We start from the raw sequence: 12,149 nt of genomic DNA, 5'->3' as shown, positions 1-12,149 counted from the left end.
TAACAAACCGAAAGCCAAATAAAGGAATGAACCTTCAAAAGACAATACATAAAATAAAATCCTGTAGATTTATTGAGAATAATTACAGTAATAATCTATTAAATTTTACATTAAGTATACATTTGTAGTACACAATATATTTACTGTGAATACATAAACAAAAAGTCTATATTAATTTAAGTCTACTAATTGCATACCGTACATTATAATAGTTTGAAATGTATACACACCTCATCAGTGTATCAATTTTAACAAGTTTTATTTAACATTTAAAAAAAATAAAATAAAATAAAACACTTTGTAAGAAAAGTTTGAACAGAGTTGCATCTTACAAACTCTTTCCCACACCATAGTATTGTAGTTCAGAAGATGACTGTACCAATCACCGAAAACCAAGCAGCAGAATCATGCGTTTACTTACGTCCCCCCTCCCCTCAACACACACAAAATAAGTTGAACTATTTCTTGAAAAGTTCTCTGTCACCTTCATCTAAGAATATATTTAACGATACGAAGTAGGTATATTATACATTACTTTAGAATCTGAAGTGTGATTTAGCTGCCATAAATTAAAACAGCATAATATGCACGCAAATTAGCTTAAATGAGTACCATACATATCACACGAAGCGAGCTACGCCAATAAAAAAAAAATCACAGTCAATAAGAATTAATTTGATCTTCAGTCTATATTTTTAAATTGGTGTTATGTTGACGCTATGAATTTTGGGCTTCCTATACTAAATGTCTCTATGCCAAACTCTCTATATATACAACGTTTTTCGTCGAATCTGCAAATTGAGCAAGCCGCGCGCTAATGATGGGAGGCTGATGATAGTTCATCACATAGGAAGACACTTTGAAATGCTAGGTGAGTCAGAACACTTTCTTCCTTTTTCTGGGATTCATCCTTACTTACGGTCAAATTTGGTACCGTCTATGTAGTACCTGTGTGCGGCGTACCTTGAAATCATCTCGGTTGATAGCCTCCAAACACAGTGGACTCCTAAAATAAAGCAATTGTAAAATTACTATTTGTAGCATGTGTGGCAAAATTTAAAAACAAAAGATATCTCAGAATCAAGGTTAAGTCAAACGAAGCGTTTTATGCGGTTTTTTTTTTTTATCTTACCTCAGGCTATCCAAAATACTAAAACATTGTTTCCTATACTTTTGGAAGTTATATACCAAATATCTTAATAAATATCACTCAAATTTGGTACGCTGAATAAAGTTATAGTGTAGATATAGAATTGAAACTATGATCCAAACTTAAAATAATGATATTACAGAACACAATAAACTTAACTTAGGATGAAAATGGAAATTGTAGATGCATGAGTATTACTGAGCGAAGGAAGGAAAGTAACTCAGCTGGGTTACGAGTTTGACAGAGTTCATACACAGAAATCGTTCGGTGGTTTATATTTCCTGCTTCGACTTAAAAGATAAAGAAGATAAGCTCGCTTTAAAAAGAGTTAAAAAGAAAAAAACTTTTAAAAGATTTAATTTATTCTGAATTTTTGTTCAGTATTTGCAAATAAATAATGTAGAAAACCGACACAGAGCTTGCCCGCTGGACTCTGGCGCCCAAATCCCAACTCCGTTATATGCACGCCTGCCATAAAGTAATAGAGATAAAAACTTTTTTAAAAAAGTGCAGATTAAGCCTAGCTTAATATTTACATTTTTTAAACGATACCTACAGTATGGCGCTAAATTCGTCGTACAAAAGCAGAGGAGTGTTTCCTGAGAGTAAACAAACAAAAAAGTTCCAATAAACTTACGGCGAAAAGCCCATCGTTCACGTGTTATAGGCTGCCGAAAACATGAAAAAATCAATTCTAAAGGTCCATAGCTCCAAAACTATGGGACCTACCAAAGTCGGGTCAAGACTTCACTTAGGAACTAATATGTGCTCTATCCAAAAATACATGTTTTAGAATCCTAAGGTACTCACGCAACAATTTTTATGGAGGTTGTTGGAGAATACTTTATATCATAGGCCCGTAGTCAAACTCCCTCTATAAACATTGTTGTGGAAGCACGTGAGGATTCTGAAACACGTTTTTGGATAGGGAACATATTAGGTTCTAAGTGAAGTCTTGACCGGACCAAGGTAGGTCCCAAAGTTTTGGAGCTATGAACCTTTAAAGTTCATTTTTTCATGATTTCAGCAGCCTATAACACATAAACGATGGGGTTTTCGCCCTATGTTTATTGGAACTTTTTTTTTCACTCTCAGGAATCACCCCTCTGCTTTTGTACACCGAATTTAGCGCCATACTGTATAAATTAATAAGGTAGAAGTATATATGGTCCTTCTCACTATGCTCACTTATATATATATATATATATATATATATATATATATATATATATATATATCTTAAAGGCTAGTGATAAATAACACCAACCCTCTGCTCCTATACCACCCTGTGATACCGGAGCAGGACGTTTGGGAGCGAGACGTTTGGACGCAAAGCCGTATATCTAAATAGGTTAATCTACTTAAATGGGTTATATTGTACTTCAAAAATAGAAACCGGATAATTACGTACTAAAAGCCTTAAAAATAGGCATTAATATCACTAAAACTCAAAAAATAACTGCACAACCTAAAATTAAGAAGTTCGGAAAGGTTAAATTTGATCCACATTTTCTTTAAAATGCCATGGTAAACAGTCACTGAAAGTCTCAGTTGCAACAAATGCTTAATTTAGTTCTAATATTTTTTTGTATAATGCAAAAAAAGATGGGTCTAATTATTTTGTTTTTAGAATGATATATCCTAATTTCAGGAAAATCGGAGACAATGACCTGCAGAAATTTTTCTCAGCATGAATCTATATTGGGCTAAAATAAAATTTGCTGTAGGCATCCTACAGCACCCCAAAGTAAACTTCTGTGAAGTTATCTTTACAATATCTCTAACGTAAAGGATATTCATAACTTCATAGCAATTCATAACACTGCATTACTGCTTATTACTACGTACTTGCAACACAGATAATTGGAAAGAAAACAACAGTGAAATCTAATATACCTATTGAATAATTTACTTTGTCTTATGTTACAATTACCATGACATTAACATTCCATGACGGAATTATGGGCCAAATCCAGCATTATTCTGCAATGTCAACAGTTTCAAAATTCTGTACGGCGAATTCTTTCATCAGCTTGAATCTATTTTCTTCTTTCAGTTCAGTTGAATTTGAGTTTAACGTCCCGTGAACAGCGAGGCCATACAAAACGTGAACCTACTGATTAACGTGGAATCCGAACCACGACGTGAGCTCTCGTCGGGAATTTTCTTCTTTTCTTGGGCGAATCGTCTTCTCGAAGCATTGCCTCGTGTCCTGCTTCTCTTTTTTCTTTCGAAATGCATCAATAAAGCGCCAAATCAACCAATGTCGTTTCTTTACGTTCGATATATTATAAAGAACAGAAGTTTGTTTATTTTGGGGTGTCATTGGCTACCTACAGTAAATTTTATTTGACACATTCTTTCTATTTAAATGTATAGTTAGTGCCTATTTCTATGAAAATTTATTAATATTATAGTGTCTCAACTTTCTATCAATACAATAGTCTCAACTATATGATTTAATGGGCATATCGAATAATAATAATAAAACATTCAATAAATACTCACTTCCTGAACTACCCAATACATAGCATAAAGAACACCATTTTCATTCCAAAACCAGCTCGTATTCATCTTTTCTGATCTCTCGGAACAGGTCAGTACTTAATAAACATTTCTTATGTTTTGTACACGTGTTTTAATAATCTATTATAGAAAAAGAAAATGCAAAAAATTAATATATGTACAGTATTTTACAAATTTTAAGTCACATCTTTATAGTAACTAAAAATTAATGAGAAACGTACATTGTTTTTAACTTAAATTAGATATCTGGTGCCTTCCATTTCAATTGATGCAAAAATAAATAAATAAATAAATAAATAAAAATAAAATTGTACCATCACAATCTCAGATATTGTTCAAACTTTTTTTAATAGAAACTAGACGTGTTTTAAGCGACCCGTATTTTTTTTCGAAAAAAAAATCCCACCAAGTAATGGGCCATCAAGGACGGGGAGTACAATTCATGAATTGTAGAAAACGTGGAAAATGGTCAAATTCGGAGCCTCACAATTCAGCAATGGAGACATGTAGAGTTATAATTCTTGTTGTGGTATGCACATAGGGATATGAATAAACTATATTTTATTATAGTTTGGTTTGCATATGCGTATCTTTTTGTACATAAATTAACAAATGAACGTGAGTTTATGTGAAAAGTCGAAGTTTATGCTTTCTTCCGAGCACTTCCGGTTCGAATTTTAAATTCCGTTTTCAAGGTTGGTAAGACCTAGTTACCCGCTTCCCTTCCCCCACAAAAAAGTATCGCTTCTGTGTGCAACCGTTTTATCGCAAAAAATTTGAGAAATTGTCAAATTTTCAAAAATCGTCATTTTCTCGAAAACATCATAATTTAAAATTCTTAAATTTTGTCAGATGGTTCTACTGTACATGAATAATAAACACCAAATAGCATTCTCGACCAATGCTTCATGAATGAACTACAGCCTTTTTAAGTTAGCGAACTTTCTTTAACTTTGAAGTCACAATTGGCAACAATGAAAACAATGAAAGTTTAAAAAAATGTTACCGCAAAGCATCGTGTAAAATTTCAAGATACAAATTCTATTTTACTGCATGTGGACTTCGCTTAAATTGGACTGTTATTCTGCAAAGGGAAGTTCAGAATGATCACTGGAGAAACGAGCAAATGTCCTTCTTTACGGGAGTGATATATTATTATGAAACAACTGACAGTTTTGCCGTAATAAGCGATGACAAAACACACGATTCGGCTCGTACTCATAGCCATGAATAAGATTCTAAAAATACTCGAAGAAAAGCGATAATATACGTTATAGAAAAAGGTTCGAACACGTGAGAATAAGTGTCTACAATTTCATAAACCGTTTCAGTGATTTCTGATGGTGCTGCATTCCACTTTAAAAATTGCTTTCAGATGTCCAAGATGCAGACAGGTCCGATAAAGCAGTGGCTTTTCAGTGAAACCGGCCGTGGTAAGGGCCTCTGCGACGTATTGGGGAGAGGGGGGATAAGAATGTGGCAACCCGGGAAAACGAAAAACAGATTCACAGTATTAAACCTGCAGAAAAATTCGTGAGTATAGTGCAAGTACCAACTCCGGGTATTACTCTCGTCTTGTTGCCAAAAACCGAATTCGACAATTAAAAAAAAAAAAAAAATGTGGGAAAGTGTGCGACCGGTAACTGGTATTTACCGAAGTCATCTTTGGCTTTTATGGCAGTAACGGGTCATCATGGACTAACTTCATGCTTTCCCCAAAATCGAGCTTCTGCAATTCAAAGTGTAGATTTAAGAAATCTGCAAAAATGAACTTTTGTTACATGCATATATGATAACCAGTGATGGATAGCAGAAATATTATCAATAAATCATAAATTACATGAAATTGCAGTGTTCTTTGTGTTTCCAGGAGGCGCGGTAGCTCAGTGGTAGAGCGTTCACTTCCGGTGCTTAGCATCCTTGGTTCGATCCCAGCTCGCGCCGTGTGGACTTTGTGGTGGACAAACACCGTGCTGGTGGGTTTTTCGAAGTTCTCCCGTTTCCTCCCACTTTCTTCATTCCACCATTTCACACATTTCTCATAATCACTGTCTCCTTTAGCCTAACCGGCATAAGCGTGGGACGTAAAACGCCCAAGATTTCATTTCATTTTTTTTCTTTGTTTCCACATGGACCTTCAACAGGGTACACGTTTCCAGAAGAGAATAAGAGAAGAGAATATAAGTGTTTTGTGACTATCGACGACGTGCTACGAGTTGTGAGTGCACCAACACCTATTGGAGCATCTGCCATGGTGACATGCTATTAGCGAAGAAAAGACTAAGCAAGCAAATAATTACTTCAGAGTGGAAAAAATCAGTGAAACTTTGTATCCGAAAACAATTTTAAGTAAGTTTAAAATTTGTTTCGTAATCGTAATTTTCACCTCAGGATACATCGGTTTAAGAAAACGGAGTAGGGGGAGGCTCATCTTATTATTTCAGAGAGTCTTTTTGATCAAAATAATAAAAAGGAGCCAGGAAAAACTTTTATTCTTTATTTAATGAATGTGAACCACAAACATCATCAAATTGTTGCACTTTCATTGTTTTAAGTGTTGCCAACGGTGATATTGAAGTTAATGAAACCTCGCTAACTTCAAGAGGCTGTAGTTCATTCGTGAAGCCTTGGTCGACAATGCTATTTGGTGTGTTTATTATTCATGTAAAGTTGAACAATTTGACAACATTTCAGGATTTTAAATTATGGTGATTTCGAGAAAGGTGATTTTTGAAAACTTGACGGTTTCTCGAATTTTTTGCGACAAAATGGTTGCACACACAAGCAATACATTTTTTTTTCGAGAAGCGGGTTACTAGGTCTTACCAACCGTAAAATAGAATTTTAAAATTCGAACCGGAAGTGCTCGAAAGAAAGCATAACCTTCGACTTTTCAGATAAACTTACGTTCATTTGTTAATTTATGTACCAAAAGATACGCATGCGCAAACCAAACTATAATAAAATATATTTTATTTATATCCGTATGTACACTCATGTCCAAAATGATTGTCGCATATCTATAACTGTCTTCTTGTAAGAATATAATTTGATAATGATGTTGCAGGGTTATACATGTAGATACTGATACTACATGTATAATCGGGAAATGTATACTCGTAGTAAATTTCAGAAGAAAAGAATTACAAACACGAAAATTAGAATGAGTAAAACAAAATGTTGCTAAATTGACAAGAAAGTTTTATTTTCGTTTTATTGTTCTTATTTACTGCTCTTTTGACATGAAATTTGCCACATACATCGTCCTTCCCGATTATACACACACACTACATTATAAGAAATACCGGACGAATTCGTTATCAAATTATATTCCTAGAACAACATATTTATAGACATGCGACAATATTTTTTGTCATGAGTGTACATACCACAACAAGAATTATAACTATCTGTCTCCATAGCTGAATGGTGAGGCTACGAAGTTTACCATTTTCCACGTCCTCTAAAATTCGTAAATTGTACTTCCCGTTTTGATGGCCCATTATTTGGCGGGAAAATCTTTTCCGACAACAAAAAATACGGGTCATTTAAAAAACATGTCTAGTTGCTATATAAAAAAGTTCCAACAATATCTGAGATGGTGATGCTACTTTTTTTTTTTTTTTTTTTTTTTTTTTGCTGAGTTGAAATGAAAGGCGCAAACCATTATTTATGTTATTTATATGTAAGGCATAGTTGTATGGGATATAAAAGTTTTACACTACCTTCGGTTACGTGCATATCCACCGTCGCTGACATGCCCGCTCCATACGGAAGCACATTAAGCTCATCCTGCTACGCCCTTGTGCTCACTCTGTTAATAATATTCGTGCTTTTCAGTGGCTATCTAGCACTGGTTGGTTCGTATTTTTCGCACTGTCGTTCTATCATTGCTTTTTTTTTTATGGTAATCTTTACTTGCAATTTTTTAATACATATATATTTGCGCCTGATTTACATAAAAGTTGTACTTCTACACTTCTGATGCACAGAGTTAAGTTGTTCTAAAGGAGAATATCCTTTCGGAAAGAAGAACAGGTTACAAATACAAAACATACCTAAAAAATATAAAAACTTACTCTTTTCTTTATCATAGCACTATCGTATTCTAGATTCCTCACCCAACTAAATGAGGATTTCACTTACGAAGTATCAATAACACTAAAACTGTATTCTGTAACCATAGCCGCCTGCTGCAGGGAGCACTTGCTTTAACAATGGATTTTCCTAATTAGTATTAAAATATGCTAAATTTTTTATTCACACACAACAGTTAGTAAAGTTAGCAGTGAGTTGTAATAATTGTATTTTACATTAAATATTATGTGGTTCTAGGTATTTGTATCCGTGACTTTGCTTGTATGTCGGTCCTTTTGCCCACTCCCCCCTGTAAAAAAATCCTGTGGGAGTTACTATGTCTACATTTCCCTTTAAAATTCGCTTATACGAGAGCAACTAATTGTTAATAAAGATGAATATATTTATGATTACGCCAACCACACGATTAAATTAATCGAGAGCCGTAATTAGTAGACGCTACTTTAATTGGTTAGTGCATCGCGTACACGACAATGACAACTAGCATATCTGAGGATGTTTCATACTGTGACCACAAAAATTTACTTCGAAATATCCCATACTGCAGCAAATTTAATATTATATAAGAATTTCGATACTCGAAAAGATCAATTGAGACGTGTTAATTTATCCTGAATAACTGAGTCCTGCAACCAAGGAAGAGGGGTTCAAATAACTAATTGTCTATAACAGCCCAAGTACCGGCAATAATTAAGTGCAATGAGCAATTACAAAGACGAGACGGCTATTTTTACCGCAAAACTGTACAGCTGTTATTCCTTTTGCTTAATGTAACCAAGTAAGTTGGTTAACACCTTTTGACAATTTTCTTGGTAACTAAAGGTTAGAAGGTATAGCGTCGTTCGCTTCCCGCACTTGGACCTGCTCGTCACTGGGGGTGTGGTAAGAGGATAGCAAATCACCAGCCACCATTCACTACGCTCAGCGAGCCACGAGTAACCAAGCTGGCAACTCCCCATAAACGTCACTACAACTTTTCACGGGAAAGCAACGATTATACCTTCCGTACCATAGTAATCCAGGAAAAGGCAAAGTGTAGTTTCACTGAGTACTGCTCGATTACTATTCGGCTACACGACTTCTAGCGTAGTTTTAACCGAAATTCGACTACCAGCAGCTAAGTTATCATTTAATTCTTACTCTGCACACGAAAAGAAAAAAAAAGTTCATATGGACCCGTGGTCAAACGTCTATAGTTACAGGCTGCCGAAAACGTGGGAAATTTAGAGGTCCAGAGTTCCACTACTGTGAGACCGATCCCAGTCGAGTCAACACATTACTTAAGAGCTACTACGTGCCCTATCCAAATATCCATATTTCAGAATCTTGTGGCACTTACACATTAATTTTTATAGAGCCAGTTGAGGAATACTCAGAAAGGTTGAAGTGCTCATAAACTGTCCATTGATACGCAAGCACCGCAGAATTCTGAAACATGGGCATTTGAATAGGGCACATACTAGTTCTTAAGTGATGTCTTCCTTGACTGCGCTCGGTCCCACACTGAAGCTATAGATTTTTAAAGTTTATTTTCTTATGTTTTCGACAGTCTATAGCTTCGGAAGTATGGACTTTTGACCACAGGTCCATATGAACTATTTCTTTGCTCTGATGTGACAAATCACCTCTGTAGGTTTGATGCTTTAAATTTTCTTACATCCTATATATATATACCAGGGTTGGCTGGTTTAAACCAGCTGGTTTTTTCAAAAAAAAAAAAAAAACAACTGGTTTAAACCAAAAAACGAAAAATGTTCGTAAAAGTGTAAGTGTTTGTAAAATCTTGATGAACAGACATTTGTGGGTTATCACGTTTCACTCCCATTATTCGTGTTATATTCAGACCTAAATTCCCCATGCATTACTCAAAAAGGTTATACTACAAAAGCAACTTTTTTTTTAAGCTTATAAATGTTTGTAATTTTTTTGTAGTTGTTATTATTGTTATGTAATTGCAATCAAAGAAAATTACTAAATATTGTTTCGTTTCAATGTTTACTATTGATAAAATACTTCGAAATGCCGTACTTTGTGTGTGGGGGGGGTCATACAGACCCCACGAGAGGCAGTTAGTGAAATAAGAAGTATTGTATCTATTTATGTATAAATGAGTCTGAGCCAAAGTGGACTCAAATAATTCGTATCTTTATTCACTTTTCTTACTGATATGCAAATTAAGTTGTTGTATTTCTTTAATTTCGATCAATAAAAGTCATTGTTAACTAACTTGAACTAAATTAGTTCTTCTGTACTCCGTAGTACTTTGAAATTGTCCATATGTAATTCTGTATAATAGTTTCACTTGTGCAGCTGTTTATCTTTTTGCTCATCTGAAATTACTCTTGACAATTATATCAAGAAGCATGTAAAGATCAGTTCAACGTATTTTTATGAGGATTCCTTCGTGAGTGAGTCGGCAGACGTATCGCATTTGTGGCTAATTAGTCCGGGTTCCGAGTTCAAATGGAGGACAATTTCTCTCGGATGTAACTCGAGAAGCGGTTTTTATTCCGCATTAAGCTTATGTGACCCCTTTCAGCATAACCCGGTTGTTGCATAATAACATCAAGATGAAACAAACTTATTTTTGTCCATATATGATATGAATATATAGAGCAAATTATTTAAATCAAACAAACCTGGTTTAAACCAAAAAGAAACGTTTTTTTGTTTTTTTTTTAATAAAAACCATGGTTTTTGCCAACCCTGATATATACTAATATAAAGAAACGTGGAGAAAGTTATATTGTCTACTGTAACGGTTAGTGACATAACCAAGAAGGCAGCAATCTTCTAGAACACAGGCCCGTCTTCCCATTTAGCAGTAAAAAAACAGAAAACAACGTGCCCTGCGGGGCACTAACCCGTCTCCACTCGCTAACGCTCACTCGGCATTATTATGTGAATTAAATGTAAAACTTTGGTAAAGAAAGAAACCAATTATTACACTTCTAGCCAAAAAGTAGGCGACGACCAACTTCGGAATAAATAGTTGTTAGTGTGCTATTCCACTATCATCGTTTATGCGCGTAACCCCCGTCGATGACGCACCTGCTCCCTACGGGCGCACCCTTATCACTCGAGCTTTCGTGCTGCACTTCTGCCCTGACTCAGTTAGATAGCACTCGCGCTTTTCAGTGGCTACCTAGCACAAACTGGGGCTTAAGTTTAGAGTTGCCCCTCCAGTCTGTAGGTGCCCTTGGACTTTGCAACATACAAAAAACAGTGCTTAAAGTATTAAAAATTATTACATTTCACTTAACTTTAGTACTCCGTTGGCTTACAAAAATTTAAAAGGTTTTCTTCATTATTTTTGAGCATTCATTACACCTGTTCGCCATATTTTACAACTACCATGCTGCTGAAACCTTCCGCGAATGCTTCCGCATCCGGCAAATAGTACTAACTTCCACATATCTTTTCTCGTATTAAACATAACTCTCATACCGAACTTAAATTCCTAAACATCAAATAAAAACTTCAAATTATCATTTCTTACCTCATTTCTCCTGTAAATTTTCCTGATTGTTATAAAAAGCGGTGCAGATTGACATAAGGAGAGGTCAGTATAAGGACGGTATGGACGTACAACATAAAAATTACAGTGCATAAGGGTAAATCACGCCCCAACTACGCATCGATAAGTAGGGCCCTTTGAAAAAATATAGTAGAGTAGGGTATGGTAAAGTAGAGTAAGATATAAATAAGTAGGGTAGGGTTTAGCTTAAGGTTAGGTAAGTTTTGATTCTTTTTCATAAAATTATTAATGTGTAATTTCTCCTTTCTGAGTGAGAGTATCTGCTGGAGCGGGCGTTGTAAATTAACCCGTGCATAAATCACAAACCAGTTTGGGGTTGAGGGGCAACTCTAAACTTAAGCCGTTAACAGAAATACAAAGCTCTACCCTAACCTGAAAATGGAAGAAATTTGTCAAATGTTATAAATATATAAATAAATAAAAACTTACTTGTTTCAAATGTTAGCTTCTTTCTTCCTTTCTTCATCACTATTAACAGTGTTTTTCTCGCCTCCGACTTAAATGTAGTCTTAGTAGGCTCCAAATGCTAAATTCGTTATGTGATCTCTATTGAACATTTTGACTTGTTACTATTTTCTTCAATGGAAGGAATATTTCAAGCAATTTATTTGTATTCATCTTCACAAATGAATGATGCACCAGTATCTAACACTCATTTGTTTTCAAAACTCGCTGGTTGAAATCAGCGTTGCCAGACTGACAGTTCGGAATTATTCCAAAACCTGATCGAAATTATGCTAGATTCGGTCAAATTATGCTAGATCCTCATAATTACTATATCAGGAGTTTTAAAAGAAAAAAGAACGAAGTTGAGAGACGATAACGTAACTTAACATA

General features: G+C 34.9%; 1 long non-coding RNA gene across 1 annotated transcript; it reads right to left on the bottom strand.

The window, feature by feature from the left end:
- Positions 1-569: 569 nt before the first annotated feature.
- Positions 570-11,941, bottom strand: LOC145671818 (uncharacterized). The gene is made up of 3 exons (XR_014128533.1): positions 11,742-11,941; positions 3,659-3,796; positions 570-1,006 (listed from the first exon to the last, which is right to left on the bottom strand). It is a non-coding gene; the product is annotated as an uncharacterized LOC145671818 (long non-coding RNA).
- Positions 11,942-12,149: the final 208 nt, after the last annotated feature.

This window comes from Thermobia domestica, chromosome 15 (genome assembly GCF_964235325.1).
Source record: "Thermobia domestica chromosome 15, izTheDome1.hap1.1, whole genome shotgun sequence".
In the NCBI taxonomy this organism is placed as follows: Eukaryota; Metazoa; Arthropoda; class Insecta; order Zygentoma; family Lepismatidae; genus Thermobia; species Thermobia domestica.
This window is presented reverse-complemented; position numbering and strand designations above follow the sequence as displayed.